The sequence below is a fragment of the Xenopus laevis genome, chromosome 3S (assembly GCF_017654675.1).
Source record: "Xenopus laevis strain J_2021 chromosome 3S, Xenopus_laevis_v10.1, whole genome shotgun sequence".
In the NCBI taxonomy this organism is placed as follows: domain Eukaryota; kingdom Metazoa; phylum Chordata; class Amphibia; order Anura; family Pipidae; genus Xenopus; species Xenopus laevis.
Genome location: NC_054376.1, coordinates 63,759,361 through 63,784,830, shown reverse-complemented (window position 1 = coordinate 63,784,830; position 25,470 = coordinate 63,759,361). Strand labels below are relative to the sequence as shown.

Genomic DNA, 25,470 nt, shown 5'->3' with positions numbered 1-25,470 from the left:
AACCTCCCTGCCAGCTTATTGTCACACAGGTGGAATAATGGTTTGAGCAAGAATTTACACTATTACTTTTTTGTCAACTCTGCAATCTTTTTAATATGTGAACTTATGGGGCATATTTATCAAGGGTCGAATTTGAAATTCAAAAAGATCAACCAAAATTTTCCATCAAATAGGTCAGTATTTGGTCAGTATGACCCCTGAAAAGCATTACTTGATCTTATATGTGTCTATAATTTGTAAATAACTCCTCACCACCATCTTTGGCAAGCCTAGAAAAAATTAACAGACTGATTAAAACATGAGAAAAATGTGTTGTTGTTTTTTTGAGTGGCTTGCGTCACTGCAGGAGCACCAACACTGGATGCTATATAAATGGCAGTGGGAATTGTAGATCTTTTACCACCGAGTGTATGCAGGTACAGAAAAATAGCATCACCCCTATAAATCATGTGTTTGCTCAAGTGCACTAGCTGTGAGGCTGATAATGTGATCTTGAGAAATCACAACTGCTGGCTGGATGCCCAAAATTAAATCTTAAATCCAGATTATTACAGTCAGTCTAAAATACTGTTTTGTTATGTGTTTCATAGCAATGCAGTTAGTCCTTACAAGGAAGCTATCAAAACCACAGTTTCCAATTTCAATATTTCATTTAATTTTATTGTACTTTATGCTTAATAAATCCACCATGCTCCTTTAACATGCACTGCAGCATAGAAACATTGGTATGAGTTAAAATGGAACTTCCAGCAACTGAACTGTGCCCAGGAGGTACCAAGAGTGCCCCATTTAATGCATCACTCCACTGATAATGGGGTAAGGTAAATGATTGTGATCAATGACCCTCTGATGCCCGTAAAAAAAATTGCTTCTTTGCTTCTTAGATGCAACTGAATGTTTATTTTAATGTAAAGGCAGCACAGTGGTTAGCATTGCTAAATTGCAGTGCAGGGGCCATAGATTAAATTATCTGGAGTTTGCTTGTTCTCTCTGTGCCTGTGTGTGCAGCCACACTCCAAAAAAAACATACAAGCAGATTAAATGTTCATGATAAAAATAAAGCAACCTTATTTTGTGTGTATGTTTTATTGTAAGTATTGCAGGGGCTGATTATATTGACACTATATATACTAAGAGAGTTATTTTCACAAAATATTGATGTTTTACCTATACTGTGTATTTTTTGCATTGTAGAGATGGTTAATTAGCAACACCAGACTGTGGTAAACAAAAACATCACCAAGAACATATGACAACAATGTACTTGGCTGAACTACACAGTCAGAGGTGATCATTTGGAATTGACAATAGTCTGAACTGGTAACCAGAATATGCACAGAAGATCACTATTTGCTAAATGGAAATCTCCTTGAACAGTATTAAAGATTATTAATATTGTAGGTATTTTAGGTCATTACAGATTCTCAGTAATAAATAGGACAATATCATTCCAAGTACCATCACTGCTGTCATAGCTGAAAAGGTGCAGAAGCTAAGAAAAGGGATGAGTCTGCCCTATTACATAATAAAGAATAGAAACACCAGCTACAAAGGATTCCTACAGTCCAGATGATTGTCTTTCAGATAAAAAAAGTGAGAATGAAAGGAGATCACATTGAAAAGTGGGCTAAACTTGGGCTCTGGATTTGTCTTTGTATTACACTTAAAGGGATCCTGCCATCGGAAAACGCATCAGTTAATAGTGCTACTCCAGCAGAATTCTGCACTGAAATCCATTTCTCAAAAGAGCAAACAGATTTTTTTATATTCAGTTTTGAAATCTGACATGGGGGTTAGACATTTTGTCAATTTCCTAGCTGCCCCTGGTCATGTGACTTGTGCCTGCACTTTAGGAGAGAAATGCTTTCTGGCAGGCTGCTGTTTTTCCTTCTCAATGTAACTGAATGTGTCTCAGTGAGACATGGGTTTTTACTATTGAGGGTTGTTCTTAGATCTACCAGGCAGATGTTATCTTGTGTTAGGGAGCTTATATCTGGTTACCTTCCCATTGTTGTTTTGTTTGGCTGCTGGGGGGGAAAAGGGAGGGGGGGGTGATATCACTCCAACTTGCAGTACAGCAGTAAAGAGTGATTGAAGTTTATCAGAGCACAAGTCACATGACTTGGGGCAGCTGGGAAATTGACAATATGTCTAGCCCCATGTCAGATTTCAAAATTGAATATAAAAAAATCTGTTTGCTCTTTTGAGAAATGGATTTCAGTGCAGAATTCTGCTGGATCAGCACTATTAACTGATTCATTTTTTCCCCATGACAGTATCCCTTTAAGCTGCTCTGGCCAATTTAAATTCCAGTTAAAATGGCCATAGATTTCTCTCTCTCTCTCTCTCTCTCTCTCTCTCTATACATATATAAGTATACGTATTTACCCTTACAAAGCTTGCAGAAGGCTCTACGTCCATATCATTTTTTTATTTCTGTTTTAACTTGAGTGTAAAAGTATAGATTTTATCTCAGATTGAACTCATTTCAGTTGCATTCTGACCCTGTCTAAAGTCGCTTGCTGTATCCAAAGATAGACCTTTATGACATTAATGAGATCCAGTAGAACTAAAAGAAAACTGTAGGGCAGAGACTTCTGTCTCTTCGTAGCACATATAAAAAGATAATGAATACCGATGTAAAGTGCATATCGGCAAAAATGAAGCTTATTTGCATGTAACTGCGTAAATCCCTAGATGAATTAACTAGGCAACTTATGTGACAAAACTCTTCAAATTATAGGGGGAAATGTTAATTGTTTTTACACATAAATGCTAACAATTATTCATCTGAACATTTTTTCTATAAATACAGCAATTGAAAGAAATCATTATTTGCACATATAAGTGTAAACAGAATAAAGGTTCTGAACTAGCTTAGGGCTAAGAATACATTAGCAGCATTTCTGTACGCTCATTGACTTGTGTATCTGAGGCAAATTTCAAGCACTTTCTAACTATTCAAAAAGACATTAACCTACAAAATGTCTTTTCCATAGGGGCTGAAGAAATACATTATTTCAGTATTATTCAAATCCAGTCCTCTAAAAATGATTATTTAGGGACATAACTAGCCTGATATTGTCAATGTTGTCTTAAGGAGTCCCAGCAAAAGGCCCTGAGTCATGTCTATAATGGAGCGGTAGTTTTAGAATTTTTAAACACAGCATTAAAAGATACAGTTTTGATTCCTTCAGTATTCACACTTTTTGGTAAAGTAAAATATGGGCTGAGAGGGAGATTTATGACCTTTGCCAAAAGGAGAGACCCAGGGCTCCAACAACATGCTTATGGGGGGGATCAGCTGCCAGTAAACCTGTGAGATATCCTCTGTTAATGGTCCCAGCACAGTGCAACTTCCTTTGATCCTTTGAAACAAGCCTTTTGAGTAAGCGCCCATTAGAAGAATATTGGATAACCTTTGGTTTATGACCCCTATGTAAAGATTGTAGAGGGAAGAGACTTGGGTGATGGTGCAGAAGATAGTTCTACCCATAACCAATATGAACTCCTGCAAAGCGACTTTCTACCATATGTAATAAATATGTAATAAAAGGCATGTTTGCTTGTTGGTTGCTGTAGGATATATATATTAGGGATGTAGCGAACTGTTCGCCCGCGAACTAGTTCGCGGGAACGTTCGCATTTTGAGTTCGCGTTCGATCGTTCGACCATTCGACCATTCGAATTCCTTCGACCGCTAAAAATCGAACGATTTCCATTCGTTCGATTCGAATGAAAATCCTTCGATCGAACGATTAAAATCCTTCGAATCGAACGATTTTAGCGGGTGTTCGAAGTTCGCAAACTGTTCGCGAACGTTCGCATTTTTTGCCGGTGTTCGCGAACACCAAATCGGCAGTTCGCTACATCCCTAGTATATATATATATATATATATATATATATATATATATATATATATATATATATATATATATATATATAGTCAAATACAAGAGTCCCCTGACAAGAGTCAAAAGGACTCTTGTATTTGACTATATGTATTTTGTGGTCACAGCCTCATTGCACCCCCGCCTAATGGTTTTAAAAAATAGTGGTGAGCACAACTTTCCCTTGTTTGTTATAGTATATATATATATATATATATATATATATATATATAGATAGATAGATAGATAGATAGATAGATAGATAGATAGATAGATAGATAGATAGATAGATAGATAGATAGATAGATAGATAGATAGATAGATAGATAGATAGATAGATAGATAGATAGATATATATGTTCGTCTGGGTGACACTCTGCTCCTTGCGTGATTCCTGGGTGAGCGGTAAAGCTTCATATAAATTTCTAAATGACCATCAATTCCAGGGTTTTAGTGTAAAACATTGTATTTGATATATGCAGTTACAGCCAATGTGAAATTCGGTCCTCTCTAGGACTTTTCTCAAGCTTGGGTCATATGTTATATAGTACATCCTCCCCACACACACACCATTAACATCCATAATTTCTATTAACAAAACAGAATTCTGCACCTAAACATAGCAAAAATATAAGAGGCCTATATTAGAAAATATAAGAATATGAAAGCCCAAAAGCCTGGCAAAAAGACTCGCATATCCGTAAGCATCTAATGAGCAAAAGTCACACTTCACCTGAAACACCTTTCATAGGACATTTTCTACTCTATGTTTTATAAATAGTGATGGGCGAATTTGCGCTGTTCCTTTGCGTGAAATTGGCGAAACGGCAAAAAATTTGCGAAATAGCGCCGGCGCCCGTTTTTGACGCCGGCGCCCGTTATTTTGACACCGGCGAATTTTTGCGGGCGAATTTTCGCGGGCGTTTCGCGAATTTATTCGCTGGCGGCGAATCGCGCAAATTCGCCGTGAATTCGCGCCTGCCGAATAAATTCGCCCATCACTATTTATAAGTCCACAGGGAAAGCCTTTTTATGTTGCATCTCAGCTTATTTCCTCCCACATCAAGCTACAAACCAGCATTTTGTTTACTAGGTTTTTTCCTGTTTCTTTTATTTTTTGCCACATTTAGTTATCTAGTTGACAAAGGTTTCTCATTTTATGTGTGTTCAAACTAATATGACTCTAACTAAGCACTATCACAGAAATAGTATTTTACTATTATTATATTATTATTATTATAATACCACAATTATTATACTATTAATATAATACTATTACATTATTATTATTATTATTATTATTATTATTATTATTATTATATATATATTTATAAACTTTATTCTCAGGCCATTGAAAGTCATCATATGTATGACAATGTATGGCTTACCTTTCTACAGTACCTCTATCACACATTAAAACATTTTTAAAAAAAAACACAATTTGTTAAATTATTATAAAGCATAACTTTGTCACCAATCTGGTACATATGGGGTGCATAAAATAACTGTTTGATGTGGGGAAATTAGTTTTTAGCTAATAAACAATATTTTATTGTGAAATGCTAATTATTCTTTTTATTGTTTGGCTTTTATTACATTTACAGTATGGAATTATACAGTATATATCACAGAAAAAAACACCTTGAATTTGTTAGTTTACAAGTTTAAACATGTTTTAAACTTAAATTGAAAAAAAAAAACGCTTACAATTTGCCTAGGACAACTCTCATTAACTTCTACAGACTTTGGATGTCAAATTTTCAATTTAAATTTTAATTTTAAGTTAAGCTTTTTGTGTTTAATAAATCTCTTAAATTCACATTTTTTAGACCCTAATTCAAATATTTGTGTTTTAGCTCAAAAAACAAAATATTTAGATCTTCAAATTTTAAGTCTACTAGAAAATCATGGAAACATTTAATAAGCCCAAAATAGCTGGTTCTGTTTCCAATAAGGATTAATTATATCTTAGTTTGGCTCAAGTACAAGGTACTGTTTTATTATTACGGAGAAAAAATAAACCCTTTTTTAAAAATTGGATTATTTGGATAAAATGGATTCTATGGGAGACAGCCTTTCCGTAATTCGGAGCTTTCTGTATAATGGGTTTCCAGATAACGAATTCTAAACCTCTATAAGGATTTTGAGCTTTATTCACTTTTTTAAACATTCTGCTATTATTCTAAACACAACTGTATACAGCTATGGGATTAATTATCCGGAAACCCGTTATCCAGAAAGCTCTGAATTACAGAAAGGCCATCTTCCATAGACTCCATTTAATTCAACTAATCCAGATTTTTTAAAATGATTTCCTTTTTCTCTGTAATAATAAAACAATACCTTGTACTTGATCCAAAGTAAGATATAATTAAATTTTCACCTGCCGAATTTATTCGGCCATCACTAGTAATTAATCCTTCTGGAAGAAAAACCAGGCTATTTGGTTTATTAAATGTTTACGTGCTTTTCTAGTAGACTTAAGGTATGGAGATTCAAATTACAGAAAGATCCATATAAAACCCCAAGTCCCGAGCATTCTGGATAAAAAGGTCCCATACCTGTATAGTTCCTCATAACACCATTCAATGCCAGGTGACATCTCCATACAGAACACCAGCAGCACCTATGCATGAATTTCTCCACATCCTTACATTTGCTATTAATCACTAAAAACAGCAAATAATAGATGTATTATCAACCCCATAACAGCAAGCAATGAACGTGTTTTTATTACTGAAAATACATTAAAATATTGTAGGGAATAACTTATTGTATGCTTTCCTGTTAAATAATGTATTTTACTTTGTGTTGTGACCCTTTACAACAAAGCATATAGAATATCGATTCATTTTCTGTTTCATAACAAAAACTCCATCCACATTCTTTCCTTTTTTTGACAGGCATCACAAAATTTCATTTGCTCTGGTATCTGTAAATTATTACTGGTTATATGGCACAAGCAGAATTTGATTTTACACTCTATTAATTTTTCAATCAGCCTTTTAGCTTACAGAGAAAAACTTTACTAGATCCCTCTTTTTGGGGGTGAATTTATATATTTCTATACATGTTGCTATTGAACAAAGCTCTTAAAGCTTAAACCACACTAATATAAATCAAAGTGAATTATAATTAACAATAAAATATATTAAGGGTTAACTGCAAAGGCCAGGGGAGGACCTTGCTGTGCAAGCTGTATATGAGTGCAAGGAGTCCATGGTGCAAAGCACAGGACAGGGTGCAAAGCTGCACAAAACATGATGATTTTTACCCGTCTTTTTTGCACATTGCACCCTGGCTTGGTCTATGTGCATATAGTTGAAGAAAATGTATTCATTTCGGTTATGTGTAAAAAGTTATTATACAATGACTTTAAATATACTGGTGTTGATGTCAAAATATTTGTTTAGTCTAAGGTATGCATTGCTAAAGATAAAAAACACTATTATGATTATATATGTAAGGTTTCATATTCTTTTTGCAGTGCTTAATTTCTTTGAAACTCTTGAATTTATAACAGTTATAGATATTATTAATCATTAATTTCTGATCTTCCATAATTTTGTACATCCATCGCCAATATCCTACTGTAGATTTGGAAGATAAATATATTATATAACAAATTAAATTACCTGTTACTTTAGTGTTTGGTTCATGTTTGGCTCATGAGATTGAGAGATGTGGTGGAAGACTTTTAGCAAGTCAAATCTCAGTCCATATATACAAAATTACAACTCCATTGGTGTGAAGGTTGTTACAAGAGCAACATTTATTTGCAGGTTTTTGTTGTACAACAATACAGTTCACAGTGTTTGTTAAAATATGGACCATACTGCCCAAGTTTCTACTTTCTCCAGGCATCCTTAGCGTAGGATTAGACTACAGTTAAATTTAGAACATTCCACTCAACATGTTAGTTGACTGATTACTGAAGTTAAATGGTCATAATCAAATGTAAGAGGAAAATTGTGGAAGCACTCAAGGCTAAATCAAAATATATTTAAATATAATGGAAGTGCTACTTACAATGCACTTCCCTGGGCCCCTGTCTCATAAATAATTCAGTATAAATGCAAGTGCATGTTTACAAAACAGGGGTTTTTAGTTACCAAAGTTATGATCATAAAATTGAAAAGCCACCATACCACGTCAAGGTAAACCCCATATGGCGGTCCCTAACTTACTTATTTTAAAAAAAAAAATATTTCTCTGCATAATAGCATTACCTGTGTTCAGTGTGTGTTGAGCATTGGTTTCAATTTGAAGGCTAAATCCTCCCCCGCCAGTAAAGGCTTTTAAGAGAGAGGGATTGCCCAAACCAACGCCCACATTTAAAAGCGTAGGACCACCATTAGTTTTAAGGGGTGGGTATGGGGTGCTATTGAAAAACCACATGAAGCTATGCCACAGCTTCAGGCCAATATACTATATTAGAGGAAAATTGTGGAAGCACTCAAGGCTAAATCAAAATATATTTAAATATAATGGAAGTGCTACTTACAATGCACTTCCCTGGGCCCCTGTCTCATAAATAATTCAGTATAAATGCAAGTGCATGTTTACAAAACAGGGGTTTTTAGTTACCAAAGTTATGATCCTATTGTCCTATTGTCCCTTTAATTATTTGCTTTGGTTTGTGCAATCACTCTCCCTTAAAAGCCGAAAATGCTAGCGGCATGGGAGGATCTAGCCTGAAGGCAGTCTCTCCCATTTAAAAGCCGCATAGCAGTTGGCGGGGGAGGATTTAGCACACAGTTTAAAACCAAGGCATAGGAGTTGTTCTCATGAAGTAATACTATTAACCCTTTAAGTGCCAGCAGAATTTCACATTTTGGTTACGCGAAATGCCAGCCGTTTTTGAAACATTTTGTGCTCTCTCACTTTAGGGGCATTTTCTGAGGGGAAACCTATAGTTTACCTAGGAAAACTATACATTGTTTTTTTCGGTAGAAACTGAGCTTTCTAAATCTGCCGGAGTTTTCATGTATTTCCACCTGTGCAAAAAAATTTATAGTGCTAAATACCAAAAAAAAATGAAAAATTACCATTTTTCATCGTATATCAATTTATACCAGAAAAATATTTCATTTTAGGGATGAAAATCCAACTGATTTGGAAAGCCTTATGTCTCTCGAACGTGCCAATACCAGATATGTATAGTTTTAGGGAGATTTAGGATTTCTGTACAGCAAAAACTCCCGGCAGTATATTACCGAATTTTGAAAGCACTAAGGCAGAAAACGGCATGCTTTAGATTCCAAGGCAAAAAATCCTGAAACCGTAGGTTTACCCCAGAAAACCATACATTTTTGAAAAGTACACATTCTGCCGATTACAAAATGGGTAACTATGTCTCTCTACTCCCAACTACCAAACATAAAAGCTTGTCTGAAAATAGCGGTTTTTCAAAAAAAAATTCAAAATTCTGAAAAATCATTTCAAAGGTTTTATTTTGCTGCTCCGCATATCCCAAACTATATTAGGTACCAAGAAAAAGCACCTGAAATATGATTGCCAGGGGTCCACTGAACAGTTTGATACCCATTATGCATAGGTTTACCAAAGTATCTGGCATTTAGAGACACCAATATGAAGTTAGCACATCCAAATTGATCAGGACTTTACTTCAGCTACTGAGAAATCAACACATTGACTGCATTTTTTGTGGGGTAAAAACACAGAAATATATGTTTACCCCCCAAACCCATATATTTTTGGAAAGTAAACATTCTACTGAATCTAAAATGGGTACCCATGCCTTTCTGCTCCAAACTACTGAGTCGCAAGGCTTTCCCAAAATTGTCGGTTTTGGTGAAATATCTGAAAATTGCCTCAAACCTTCAACTTCCCAGCACCATATCGCCCATGTATCATTACGTACTAAGAAAAAGCACCCTAAATATGATTGCCAGGGTTCCTCTGAACATTTTGGTGGTCATTGTTCATAAGTTTACCAAAGTATCTGGCATTTAGAGGCCCCAAAATGAAGTTAGCGCATACAAACAGTCCCGTGGGTAACTTCAGCTAATGAAAGATCAACACATTGACTGCATTTTTGTGGGGTAAAAACACAGAAATATATGTTTAGCCCCAAAACCCATATATTTTTGGAAAGTACACATTCTACCGAATCTAAAATGGGTACCCATGCCTTTCTGCTCCAAACTACTGAGTCGCAAGGCTTTCCCAAAATTGTCGGTTTTGGTGAAATATCTGAAAATTGCCTCAAAGCTTCAACTTCCCAGCACCATATCACCCATGTATCGTTACGCACCAAGAAAAAGCACCCTAAATATGATTGCCAGGGTTCCTCCAAACAATTTGGTGGCCATTGTTCATAGGTTTACCAAAGTATCTGGCATTTAGAGGCCTCAAAATGAAGTTAGCGCATACAAATAGTCCTGTGGGTAACTTCATCTAATGAAAAATCAACACATTGACTGCATTTTTGTGGGGTAAAAACACAGAAATATATGTTTACCCCCCAAACCCATATATTTTTGGAAAGTACACATTCTACTGAATCTAAAATGGGTACCCATGCCTTTCTGCTCCAAACTACTGAGTCGCAAGGCTTTCCCAAAGTTGTCGGTTTTGGTGAAATATCTGAAAATTGCCTCAAAGCTTCAACTTCCCAGCACCATATCACCCATGTGTCATTACGTACTAAGAAAAAGCACCCTAAATATGATTGCCAGGGTTCCTCTGAACATTTTGGTGGCCATTGTTCATAAGTTTACCAAAGTATCTGGCATTTAGAGGCCCCAAAATGAAGTTAGCGCATACAAACAGTCCCGTGGGTAACTTCAGCTAATGAAAAATCAACACATTGACTGCATTTTTGTGGGGTAAAAACACAGAAATATATGTTTACCCCCCAAACCCATACATTTTTGGAAAGTACACATTCTACAGAATCTAAAATGGGTACCCATGCCTTTCTGCTCCAAACTACTGAGTCGCAAGGCTTTCCCACATTTGTCGGTTTTGGTGAAATATCTGAAAATTGCCTCAAAGCTTCAACTTCTCAGCACCATATCACCCATGTATCCTTATGCACCAAGAAAAAGCACCCTAAATATGATTGCCAGGGTTCCTCCGAACAGTTTGGTGGCCATTGTTCATAGGTTTACCAAAGTATCTGGCATTTAGAGGCCCCAAAATGAAGTTAGCGCATACAAATAGTCCTGTGGGTAACTTCAGCTAATGAAAGATCAACACATTGACTGCATTTTTGTGGGGTAAAAACACAGAAATATATGTTTACCCCCCAAACCCATACATTTTTGGAAAGTACACATTCTACAGAATCTAAAATGGGTACCCATGCCTTATTGCTCCAAACTACCGAGTCGCAAGGCTTTCCCAAAGTTGCCGGTTTTGGGGAAATATCTGAAAATTGCCTCAAAGCTTCAACTTCCCAGCACCATATCACCCATGTGTCATTACGTACTAAGAAAAAGCACCCTAAATATGATTGCCAGGGTTCCTCTGAACATTTTGGTGGCCATTGTTCATAAGTTTACCAAAGTATCTGGCATTTAGAGGCCCCAAAATGAAGTTAGCGCATACAAACAGTCCCGTGGGTAACTTCAGCTAATGAAAAATCAACACATTGACTGCATTTTTGCGGGGTAAAAACACAGAAATATATGTTTACCCCCCAAACCCATATATTTTTGGAAAGTACACATTCTACGGAATCTAAAATGGGTACCCATGCCTTTCTGCTCCAAACTACTGAGTCGCAAGGCTTTGCCAAATTTGGCGGTTTTGGTGAAATATCTGGAAATTGCCTCAAAGCTTCAACTTTCCAGCATCGTATTGTCCATGTATCATTACCAGCATAAAGCATCCTAAATATAAACATAGGGGTCTACTAAACAGTTTGATGCCCAATATGCATAGATATACCAAACTATGTGGCGCACAGAGACCCCCAAATGACAATATGTATAGACATTTTCACGGCTGACGCGCTGGCTGCTGCAATATAACCACTCGGTGTGTGTATTATGCGACATTAGACCCCCCTAAAAGTACAGAGACCCCAGAAAACCATATATTTTCAGAAAGTACACATTCTGACGAATCCAATATGGGTAAATAAGTGTTTCTACTGCAAACTGCCAGACTGCAAATCAATGCTGAACGTAACCATTTTTATCAAATTTCTGAAAATCGTCACAAAGCTTGAATTTTACCCCATTATATGCCCCACATTTCGTAACTTATCAGCATAAAACATCCTAAATATGAACACCAGGGGTCTACTGAACACTTTGATGCCCAATATGCATAGATATACCAAACTATGTGGCGCACAGAGACCCCCAAATTACAATAGTGTATATACATTTTCACGGCTGACGCGCTGGCTGCTGCAATATAAGCACCTGGTGTGTGTATTATGCGACATTAGACCCCCCTAACAGTACAGAGACCCCAGAAAACCATATATTTTCAGAAAGTACACATTCTGACGAATCCAATATGGGTAAATGTGTGTTTCTACTGCAAACTGCCAAACTGCAAAGCAATGCTGAACATAACGGTTTTTATCAAATTTTTGAAAATCGTCAGAAAGATTGAATTTTACCCCATTATATGCCCCACATTTCGTAACGTTTCAGCATAAAACATCCTAAATATGAACGCCAGAGGTCTACTGAACACTTTGATGCCCAATATGCATAGATATACCAAACTATGCGGCGCACAGAGACCACCAAATGACAATAGTGTATATACATTTTCACGGCTGACGCGCTGGCTGCTGCAATATAAGCACCTGGTGTGTGTAATATGCGACATTAGACCACCTAACAGTACAGAGACCCCAGAAAACCATATATTTTCAGAAAGTACACATTCTGACGAATCCAATATGGGTAAATATGTGTTTCTACTGCAAACTGCCAAACTGCAAAGCAATGCTGAACATAACGGTTTTTATCAAATTTCTGAAAATTGTCAGAAAGATTGAATTTTACCCCATTATATGCCCCACATTTCGTAACGTATCAGCATAAAACATCCTAAATATGAACGCCAGAGGTCTACTGAACACTTTGATGCCCAATATGCATAGATATACCAAACTATGTGGCGCACAGAGACCCCCAAATGACAATAGTGTATATACATTTTCACAGCTGACGCGCTGGCTGCTGCAATATAAGCACCTGGTGTGTGTATTATGCGACATTAGACCCCCCCCTAACAGTACAGAGACCCCAGAAAACCATATATTTTCAGAAAGTACACATTCTGACGAATCCAATATGGGTAAATAAGTGTTTCTACTGCAAACTGCCAAACTGCAAAGCAATGCTGAACATAACGGTTTTTATCAAATTTCTGAAAATTGTCAGAAAGCTTGAATTTTACCCCATTATATGCCCCACATTTCGTAACGTATCAGCATAAAACATCCTAAATATGAACGCCAGAGGTCTACTGAACACTTTGATGCCCAAAATGCATAGATATACCAAACTATGTGGCGCACAGAGACCCCCAAATGGATATATAGTAGATAAAATTTACAAGGCAAAACAAAATAAGGCAGTAAAGGGTGAAATGCAAAAAAATCCAATAAAACCACAAAAATCAATGTTTTTTTTCCAGACTAGTGTTATCAGCTGTCAGAATCACAGTTTGAATATTTTAGATGGGCCAAACAGGTTATACGGCTAGAAAAAAGTGAACACAATATATGCAGAGCTGAAAATGCAATAAAATGGCTAAAAATTCAATAAAATGGCTAAAAATGCACCAAAATACCCAAAATTGCAATATAATCACCGAAATAACATACAAAAGGTATTGCACAGTACGGTTAGCGAATACGCTATGCGTAATGGCAATAAAACATTTTTTTCAGCCAAAAAAAGAAACGATGCGATAAGAAAAAAAAAAAAAAGGCCACAATGCCATGTATGTGCGTGTGCGTGTGTACAAATGGTAAATTACATGTTATGTGCGCGTGTGTGCGTGTGCACATGTGTGTAAGTGCAGTGAGTGTAAGTGACCCCCCCAATCCCCAAAAATGTATGTGTAAGTGTGTGTAAGTGTGAATCTAAGTGTGTATTACTGTAATAAGTGTGTGTTGGTGTGTTTGTGTGTGTAATTGTTGCACTAACCTGAAAAAATCGCTGGAGACTGTTGCAGGCGATCAGGAAGAGCCCCTGGAAGACATCTGCCTCGTGGTTCCTGTCTGTGTGCTGTGGGGGCGGAGATCGACGATCCGGTGCAGGCTGCAGCAGCAGGACACGTAAGTAACACGTGCCTGCTGCTGTTTTTGGGCCCCTGGGCGATCGCGCCCCAGGGGCCACTCGATCCCCTGCTCTGCTCGTTGCCTAGGGGCAGGGGATCGAGCAGGAACGGAGCGAGCGGCTCTAACAGCCGCTCCTCCGCTCCTGAAACAGGAAATGCTGCAGAACATAGAATCTACGTTCTGTGGCATTTCAAGTACCTTTGCCACAGAACGTAGATTCTACGATCTGTGGCATTTAAAAGGTTAAGAAGAGAGGTAAGATACCTATTTTACTATGATTAAAGGTAAACAAGTTAGGGACCACCGTATGGGGTTTACCTTGACGTGGTATGGTGGCTTATCAATTTTATGATCATAACTTTGTAACTAAAAAACCCTGTTTCAAAACTATATGCACTAGCATTTTTATTTGAATCATTGAGACAGGGAATTAGACTTTTTGAAATTGGCCTCAGGTGTGCACCCACAACCTTTCTTTTTTCATAATCAAATGTAATAATACATTGTGGGGGTTCACTCGCTGGTAGGCTGCAAAAGAGGCAACTTCACACACCAGGATCGGTTTAAGGGCTTCCTGCCCTCGTTTATTTTCCAGCGGCTGCAGAAATTTCCCCTCGCAGGGGGAAGGTAACCGAAACACAGCAGTTCAACAGAAAATCCAACCTTCTGGTTAACACAAAACAAATGCTTTTCTTTCTCTTCTGAAGCTGAGAATACCAGCAGTTTGTCTCACACACATTCAGCACTGCTGCTCAGCATCAGGTGTACTAAATAGGCCTAGGGCCTCTTGAAAACCTGGCCTACGGATTTGGGAATCCGTCCCACCTTACTCTTGCGGATTCCCAGTAAGACCAGTCCCGGATCATCAATTACAAAAACATTGCAGAGAGACATAGGGGTAAATTCACTAAGCGCCGAAGCGTTACTTCGCTAGCATTTGGCATTTTAGTTACTGCGCAAATTCACTAACGAACGCTGGCGTAGTTTCGCTAGTGTTACTTCGCACCCTTATGCCTGGCGAAGTTTCACTAGCGACGTAACTACGCAAATTCACTAACGCGCGCAGTGTACTGAACGCTACCTTTACGCTAGACTTCCTTCGCCACCTCAGACCAGGCGAAGCGCAATAGAGTAGATAGGGATTGCTTCAAAAAAACGCTGGCGTGTTTTCTACATTATGGGTGATAGGCTGAAAAAGATCGAAAAAAATTTTGGGGCTCCCCTCCTTCCCCCCTACATTTCCTGACTCATGGCAACTTACCTAGACAGTGGGCACATGTGTAGGGCAAAATAAAAAATTTATTTGAGGTTTTGAAGGTTTTCTAGCCATTTGTAGTGCTGATACGTATTCCTCCATTGAAATTTGAATTTGGCGCCGTATGCAAATTAGCCTTCGCTAGCGTAACTTCGCTTCACTTAGCGAATTAACGCTAGCGCAACTTCGCAACCTTACGCTACCCCTGATCGCAACTTTGGATTTTAGTGAATTTGCGAAGCGCTGGCGAAACTACGCCTGGCGAAGTGTGGCGAAGTTACGCCTGGCGCAACTACGAATCTTAGTGAATTTGCCCCATAGTGTTTCTCTGCTAACAGCACTACTGGTCTCACCTCAGTAACAATATCTCAGAATCCGTGGCCCAAAATACATTCCATCAATCACTTTTCCCCAGGAAACTGTGGACCTTTTTGTCACCATACCACAACATCAATAGGTAATAATTGCTTTACTATTGCTATAAACTATTTATTAATTTTGTTATTTATGATGGTGCCAAAAAATAATCAGAAATCAGAGAATGGGGTGCCAAAAAACTGGCAACTAAATTACAGTACCTGCTACACTTGTAAATAACACCAACTATCCAGGACAAATTTGGTACATCACATTTCCGTAAACTGTGATCATTTTGGAACAAAAAAAGTGATATCGGGGGAAAGGGTTATAGAAAAGTTTGATTGTTATGTAAATGGGCGGTTTAATGTTAATTTAAAGTCAAACTTTAACCAACAAGATTCTTCAGGCACAATGTCTGAAGAACCTTGTTTGTTTGTTCAAACAGCCTAGAGCAGAAATAATGCAACTTCTGGCCAGTTCCCTAGATCCAGGTGCAGCATTACATCATTGTAGCAGATCTTGTATCTTTTCAAGCTTCTTCTATCTAAAATGCAGGTCTTCTTCCATGAAAATTTGGAAACATACACACGGTATATGATATTTTTCAGTTAATCTTGCCAATGACTTCCAGCTGAGTTCTCTGGCAGAAACAGGGATCACTGGTCCCTCAGGACTTACCTGGACATCAGGATAGTAATTAACTCAGTAGGGCCCTCTCCACTCATATATGATTAAATTCTTACACTCTCAACCACAAACCTGGTTGTTATGGTTCCTATCATGGAAAGTGAGTGGCACTCAAAAAATTACAAAGTAGAAGTAGTCTGATAAGGGCTATAATAGTTGGTTACTCTGCAGCCTCATTTCAGAGATCTTGGTCTCTTTTCTGCTGACTCAAAGGAGCTAACACAGTATGTTACTGGCAGGCTGCTTGCAATTTTTTTTGTTATACTTTGTGGCAGCCCTCCTCAGAGGCTCCTCACTCTCCTGTTTACTTTCTTCATTTCACGGTGCTGCCTTTCTGCTCCCACTTGCATGATTTTCACTGTTCCAGGGTCTTCACCCAGGGACACTGGGGACTTTTTCTCTGAAACCAGCTGCAAATTACTATAGTGTTATTTCTGATGAAAAAATAAACTTTATTTGGGTCCCTTGTTCTAAAAACCTCAAGATCTATAAAAAAAAAATCAGTCCACTCAAATAGAACATTATTCTTTATTGTCTGATAGATTTGCTGACAATGGATTCAAGATCAGTACTTACCAATACAACATTTATCATAACAGTAAAAGAAATACAAGCCAACGAGTCACTATAAAGGTAAGCACATAATGTATAAATAACTTGATCCCAGGGCAGATTATTGACAGGTCTCAGTTGAGAGTTTTATTCTGCAGACATTGATTGATCTGTGTACAATATTCTATAGAAGAAAAAGCTGTTTGGTTACTCTTATACTGTAGTGGAAGTTATTCCTGCCTTTGAAAACTGCTCAAACTGCTCTATAAATCAATTTTTGCTGTGAGTAATTCTGTTTTGTATTCATTGCTGCTTTAATAGTGCAGACATTAAATCTAGTGCCCTCAACTGGTACACTAAATGCAGTTATATGCAGAAATATAGTGACATGCTGAAGGTTGCTGAGATTGGCACAGTTAATACACTAGGCATGTTTCTATTCCCTTCTGCTACACTTATTACCCACAATAATACCATACTAGCAGTTTCCTCATCCAGACTTTAATTAAATCAATTTATAGATAGAATAGGGATATCTGTTTTGGCAAGGGTTTTTTTTTAATGTGTTGAAAATAAGAAAAACTGGATATATATTTACATTTAACATTGCAGCTTTATCACAACATAGCTACATAGCTACATAGCATGCCAGCTATGCATTTATGCAGGTTTTTAATATACAGTGTGATGAGAAGGTAGAAAATTCATATTACGGAGGAATTAATTCTAAGGTGGATTAGAAAAGAAGTTCTGGGAGATACAACAGGCTGGAAATAACACAGATCTGGTGCCCATGGGTGGGAGTGACGCACCACTCCCTATAAAGGCACCCAGAAGTCATATTGGACAGGAGACACCCAGAGAGATAAGGAATGAAGATATTCCTGCAGAGGTCCTGGGCCAGTACTTTTCTACTTTTTCACCAATCATGGAGAACCAAGCATGGTGCAAAAGGGGGGGGGGAGTAAAAGTTAGATTCCAATGGTTCTCAATGAAGTAGATTAGGAGTTTTTTTTTAAAAAAAAATGGCTTTAGTTCTTCTTAATCAATTTTATTGACATTATAAAGTGAAAATTATACTTGGGATCTGGTTTAGTATTTGGCTAAATCCAAAAATGACATCAGCTCCAAATTGCAAGGTTTTACACATTTCCACTGGTATAGTCATTGAAAAAGTCAATGACTTTATTTATTAAATGTCAAACTTTGCTCTCTGATTTCTTATCCAAGTGTTTATCAAAAATCCACTTCAGCTCATTCCTGACCTATCAAGCATTTGACTACTTACACTAATTATAAACCCTTAACACTGAGCTCCTATTAACTATTTAAGCACAATGTCATTAACTGTATCTTCTTTACTCAAGCAGGGGCAGAAAGGTCTGCTCTGTTCTGTAGCTCCTCGCAGTTGAAAAATGTATTCCTGTGCTATTTTAGTGCTGTTTACAAAGCAATTCTGTGTGTAGTTATCATAGCAAGCAAACAGCCTTTCAAGTTTTACCTGGATATAGAAGTATTCAAGGTGAGGGGCATATTTATCAAAGAGTAAAATTAGAGATGACCACAGTCACATTCCACCACTCTCTATTCATTCCTATGGGATTGTTATAGGCATATTTATCAGATGGTGATCTCTAACATTCACCCACAGATAAAATGGCTCTAAAAATCCCTACATAGAGAGTAAAGGAATGTGACTTTGGTCAGGTCTAATTTCACTCTATGATAAATCTGCCCTTATTTGATGCATAGTAGCAATGGGCAACTCTCGGTGCAATTTAGCACCTATGTTATTAAATGAGCCTTAATAAGCTCTTGCTCCACATACTCCTAGGAGGGTTAAGAGATGAGACACCTTTTTTAATCTCTATTTTACTCAAAGTTTATGTTCCTGTCCTGCTTAAAGGAGAAGGAAAGTCATCTTGCACTTAAGGGTGCCTGTCTGCTTGCTATAAGTATGAATCCCCAGACTGAAGGAAACAAGTTTAAAATAATTTATATAGCGTAATTAAAGTTCATTTTGCTTGACTAATGTGATAAAATAGGATTTTGAATATTTTTTTTGGGTGACAGGACCCCTTTAAGAGTTTTAGAGTTTTTCTAATTTGTTTAGCTCATCATTCAGGTAATTTTGCTTTCATGCTTTTTATATTTGGGTCTTTTAATAAATAACATTGCATTTCTGGTTTTAGAGAAAATAAGCTTAACTGTGGTTTCTAAAACCACTAAAATACAAATGTTGATATTGGTATTCCACTTGTGAGAAAACAAGGGTCAGTATAGTGTACAGTAGTATTATTTTGATAAAAAAAGTTTTACTTCACTTCCCAAAAAAATACTAAGTGGCTGTCTTGGTGCCTTCATCTAAGCAACTGCTTGCATTTATATGACATTTATTTATGCTTACAGATACTTATGGAATATATACCGTAACATTGATCAGGGAAGAGATAAGAGAAGTTATATTTAAAAAAATCATTATTTCATTATGAGATTACAGTATCATTGTAACTTGCTTTGCGTGCAAATTGTGTTGATGTCACACACACAAGATCATGGTCTAATTATGCACATTCTTTTGTTTTGGTGCAGAAGAACATGAACTTATTTGTTTTTGGTTTACCCTAATTTTCCACAAGTGTTTTCTTTAAAAAAGAAAAATGAAAATGACTCCCTAATTGCCCTTTAAATACAGGTATCCGATAGAGCAGATAGAAACTATATAATTCCAATCACATAGAACAGTCTTCATCTAGATCAAACATGATGTTCTCAGTACAGATAGAAAAGAAATAGAAGAACACTGCTCTTCTGAGAGAAAATGAACATTGCAGACAGCAGCAAATGCAATGCTATAGGGAAAAAGCCTCCAAATAGATTTCCTTCTATTAGAGTCATGTAGAGTTCCACATTTACAAAGAGTATAAAAACTGCACTACTGTGCTGAAGCTGTATTTAAAGCCATGTGTGTTTTTTATATTTAAGAATACTTTCATTGATAGCCTGAAAGAAGTGTAATAAATCCTACAGTGACTACAATGACAGAATACTAACATATCATTTTATTGGAGTGTTATCAGTTACAATAGAATGAGTGCAGGGGAATATTCTCAGCTGTCATGCCAGTGATGCTCTACATCAAAATGGGCTTCTGACGCCAACTATAGTTAGTCTGTGGATTCTCAGTTACCCACTTACCTAAAACATTAACTTCCCTGTCCAGATAGTACCACTCTATACCTTATAAAACCTTTAAACTAAGCTAGGACACTCAGAAAAGAATAAAGCTGGTGGTAAAACTACTGTATCTCCATTATTTAGTCTTTTGGACTGGCATGCCAGTGTATATTAGATGCATTATATACCAAATGTTCCACCCTGTTCCTAGAAGTAATGGGAGGGATATAATGCCCCTCAAAGGGTTGCCTGCTCACACACCACTCAACATCAACGGCTCCACAGTAGAGACAGTAAAGAACACCAAATTCCTAGGAGTCCACATCTCTGATGACCTCACCTGGACCACCAACACTGTCTCCATCACCAAAAAGGCTCAACAGCATCTTCACTTCCTAAGACGACTGAAACGGGCCAGCCTTCCGCCTCCCACCCTCACAGTGTTTTACAGGGGCACCATAGAGAGCGTCCTGACGAGCTGCATCTCCATCTGGTACAGTAGTGCCAGCGCTGCTGACCGGAAAAGTCTACAGCGGACTGTCAGAGCAGCTGGCAACCATCTCTGCAGGACATCTTCCAAAATGCTGTGCAAGAAAGACCTCCTGCATTGCACTGGACTCCACACACCCCTCACACAGACTGTTCACGCTGCTCCCATCCGGCTGACGCTTTTGCAGTATTAAAGCCCGAACAACCAGGCTGCGCGAAAGCTTTTTTCCACAAGCGATCAGATTCCTCAACTCACTGCCTGCCCTCCCACTACATTCCAGACACACCTGAACTGTGAACTTAACTTTGTGAACTGTTAATTTATTTGCACAATTCTAAAGGGTTACACATGTATATATCCAATTTCTGCCAATATATTGCACATTTCAAATGTTTACATATTTATTGTGTATTTTAAGTGCCTTTTTCTGATATGTACTAGCTGGAGCCACGTCGCCTCGTCTCACTGTGTATTCGTATACTGCTGAAATGACAATAAAGTTTACTTTGACTTTGATGTTAGATTTTATGTGCAATGCAGAAGGGATGCATCCATTGGTCATCACTTTACTAGAGGATTCCTGATCCTGCTGTTGATTGTTCATTGATTTCTGGCTATACGTATATGAAAACAGGGTTCATTGTAATACTATGCTATTAGACTGTAATACAGTACTGAATAACTCCTACAACAAAGCAATAATTCAAATGACATCCTAAAGTTTCAAACAGACAGCAGCCTATCTGTCTTACTCAGTGCTCAGTCACAGCACTCAACCAAAGAAATGCAAAAGCTGAACTGAAACCTCTACAAATGTAGCTTCAGTCAAAAACAGGCAAATACAGTTAATATGGCAAATGTGCCTATCAAATGTTATCACTGTTTCAACATTTGTCTGTGTTTAATGAATCATAAATAAGAACAGCAGCCATTATTACTATGAAGGTAACGTTTTCTGTGCTCTCAAAGCATAGAATATCAAACACAAGTCCTCAGGCATCACCAGTGGTGTAGGTTTTCTGGAAATCCTCTCAGCAACACAGGAAGGAAATTCTGACAGAACTACCAATGCTGCTCTGAGAATGCCCATAAGACATTCATCAGTTGTGGGGCCTGGGGCCAAGCTTAAGAAGTTATTTTAAATGTATTTATAACATCCACATAAAATAGCAATCACAGGGAATCCTACTTGAAATTTTTTCACTGGAGTAATTTTTCCTTTTACCATTCATTAGAGATACTAACAATCTTTCTGTTTAACGAAGCATCTTTCATGAACCAGTATTTTATATATATTGTTTTATATATCCAGGCAGGTCAGTCTTCAAAAACATTCAGTTGGATGGAACTACCTGTATATGGATAGCATAAGTCATTTGACCATTGTGGTGACTCTAGGTCCCATCTTGAGTCAAGGTTGGAATTGAGGGGATTCCCTCTAGAGTCAGCATTGGGGTCTATATAAAAATATATATAAATATATATTTGAGCATTACGCAGCCATGAATTGGCAAACGGCCTATCCAAGGCAGTCTTTTCTAGTAAGTTTGACAGTTTTACTAAATAAAATAATGTAGATTTAATGGGACTGTCAACCAAAAAAAATATGTTTTGCCTTATAATAGAAAACATGATTCATCAGTCATTACAAATTTTCCATGGTTTTTAAGTTATTTGTATATGTCTTGCTATTGATAGCTGCGTTCATGTTTTCTGGGTAAAAATCATAAAAATCCAAATTTTCAGGTGGAAAATCTGAAAAATGCGTACAATTCGATGAAATTCTGGAAAATGTATTAATAAATAAGGGGAAATAAACTGTCCGGATTTAGTTGGAGTATATTGCAGAAAATAATTCGATAAATTCTGATTTTGATAAATAACCCCTTTAAAGTTAACTTTAAAAACACTACATTTTTAATTATAATAACTTGCTTAGAATTATGTTTTCTCTTATTGAGCAAATTTTAATTTTGGGTTTACTTGCCTTTTTAAATCACCCCTGCACCAAGATGCCTAATTACTGACCAAACATTAGTTTGAGTATGATTGAGTCTACTCTAGCAAGGACTGGTTTTGCCAATTAGAAAGCAAGTTAAATGTTATAGGCTATTTAATATAAATCACTATAGAACATCACCATCATGTAAAATGGGGGTAACCAGGGGTATGAATGTAAAGAAAAGTAGTAATAGAATGCTGTTGCCACTAAAAACGCTTCCTGTTTAATATCCTGGATTATATAGTGGGGCTTTCCAATTATGGTAAATAATGAAAAGAACATGTAATTCACTACCACATAAATAAAGACTTTCATTTACCTTTATAACCTAAATAAAAGTTTACAAGAATGCAGGCACAAAAAACATGGTTATATATGGCACCAAACACCTGTGAACTAGAATTTCAGATTCTTTTTACTTAACGCTTTATATTGATGTAACTACAACTTTCAAAATCATAAGTGAGCAAAAGAAATATGTCAAAAGAAAAGAAATAGACAGTGACAGCCGCAAGGGTAGTTCAACATCAGAAGGGGATCAGCCTGTATAGCAAGAGGAAAAGGGATTAAGGAAATTGGAAAGAGACATTGGCAGTTTACTAGCGGCCCCAGGTAAAGCAATTTTGTAGCTCTGGATAAAAGAATACCTGCCACGCATAGGGTAAGTCAAAGAAGAAAAAACAGATTTACCATTTAAAATGGGATGGATGTTAGAAACGCAGACTAAACTGTACTGTAGTAATAGGTTTCTTTGAATTATGGCAATCCTACAGCAACATATTGCCTTGGGAAACCAGGAAATTAATTATTGAGTGCTTATATGTTTCCTCTTGGCAAAGAATATTTGACATATTTCAGTAAGTTACACTGGGGAAGACTGTAAATTAAGTAAGTTCAAGTAGCCAGTTCCCAGGTAGGAGACAAGTAGTGATGAGCAAAATTTTTCACCGGGTATGGATTTGCAGTGAAATTCTGGGCACATTTTTTCACAAAACTGTGGTAAAATCTCCACAAAAAAACAATATTTGACTTCAATGCATTTTGCTAATTTTCACAGGACAGATTAATTCATTCATTACTAAACATGAGTTACATTAGGCTCCTTACACTCAGTGCAGGTCTTTGTATATATGGGGGGGGGGGGGGTTGTTCATACACACATTTGCTGGTGGTTCTTAAACAAATTAAAATGGTTATTAACCAGGATAAGCTTTTACTAGAATGAGTTTCACCATGCCTTGTGCTGTCTTGGCAATGGAAAGCAATTGTCTAATATAGCACACATTACATTACTTCCTATAAGTAATTTTATGACAAATACAGTATTTTATTAATGCCCAGGTAGGACCCCCTTTCACCAGATAAAATCAGAGGGCACATACATCTATTAATTCTCTAGTAGTCCCTAATAAAATATTTACTGTATTATGAACATTGGGTTACTGACTTCTGCATCTCTTGACATAAGTCTCAGGTCTAACTCATCCATCTGGAATATAAGCCCTTGAAATCAGCCTGCAGCACTTCTCCTGGCTGGCCTATATTTGTAATGACCATGAGAAATTCAGGCCTTTCCTTCTGGCTGAATATATCATGAACAGTTTCCACCCTGCTTCTCCGTGAGGTTTCTATACATTCTCCTCCAAGATAGTTAAGCACCCAGTGAAGATTGTTTACAACTCCAGAATTACAAACACTAGTAAACTGCATCAAGAAACTACAGCATATAAAGGAGCAATGCCATTGACGCTGTTTGCAGCATTAAATCTTTGTCAGGTAATATAATGGCGATAAAGGAACACCTATAATAGGTCTCAAGTAGACATACTGGTAACTTTTTCAAATTAAGTCATTCTTCTGAAGCACTGGGGTTAACGAACGAAAAACGACAACACTTCAATTCTATTCAAATATAGGGCCAGATTCAATTCAGTGAGAAAACGTTATCTCATACTTTATTACATAAAAAGTCATGGCCTTTGAGGCACAAAAACTTTTTTCCGAATTCAGTTCCAATTTTTTCCCATAGTTTTCAATAGAGTTTTCATGTAACAAACCATGAGAAAAGTTTTTCTGAATTTAATTGCATTTCAAATTGAATCCCATCCATGGGACAGATACACAAAAGGGAGAAATGTCGCCAGCGACCGCTTCTGTATCATCGCACCACTTCGCCACGTGCAAATTCACTACCACTACACTAATTCACAAGTTACAACTTTTTATTAAAAATGTCCAGGGAACCTTAATAAAGAGAATTTATATAATGCCGTACACATGAGCCCACTGTAAAATGAAAGTTATGAAATATGTTATGAAATGTCTGCAAAAAAACAGTTACCCAAAAAAAGTTTGTTAGGACTTTTGCAGGCAATCCCGCTTAAAAAAAGGAAAAGTCGTCAGCGTTTTTTGAACTTAAATGCATTTTCGGCACACAGGATATGATGGGGCAAATTCACTAACCTCCGAAAATTCGCCAGCATCGTCTTCGCTCACAGCACAACACTTCGCCAGGCATAGATTCGCCAGAAAAATGCTAATTCACTAAAATCTGAAGTTGCATCCAGGGCGCTGAAGTTGCGGGAGCGTTGCCTAATTTGCATACGGCGGGAAGTTAAAGTTGAATGGACGTATATGTTGCAACAAATACATTACACTACACAAGCCAGGGAAACCTTAATAAAAGAAAATAGAGTTGTTATATTGCCCTACACATGACCTAGTGTATAGTTTATGTGCCATATGTTAGGAAATGTAGAGAGGAAGCCGGTTGC

General features: G+C 37.2%; 1 long non-coding RNA gene across 1 annotated transcript in view; it reads left to right on the top strand.

The window, feature by feature from the left end:
• Nucleotides 1–14,416: 14,416 nt before the first annotated feature.
• The window catches only part of LOC121402172, a 54,142-nt gene continuing 43,088 nt past the window's right edge, over nt 14,417–25,470 (top strand). The window contains exons 1-2 of the long non-coding RNA XR_005966653.1: nt 14,417–14,428; nt 17,018–17,108. This is a non-coding gene — a long non-coding RNA (uncharacterized LOC121402172). The remainder of the gene's footprint in view (nt 14,429–17,017; nt 17,109–25,470) is intronic.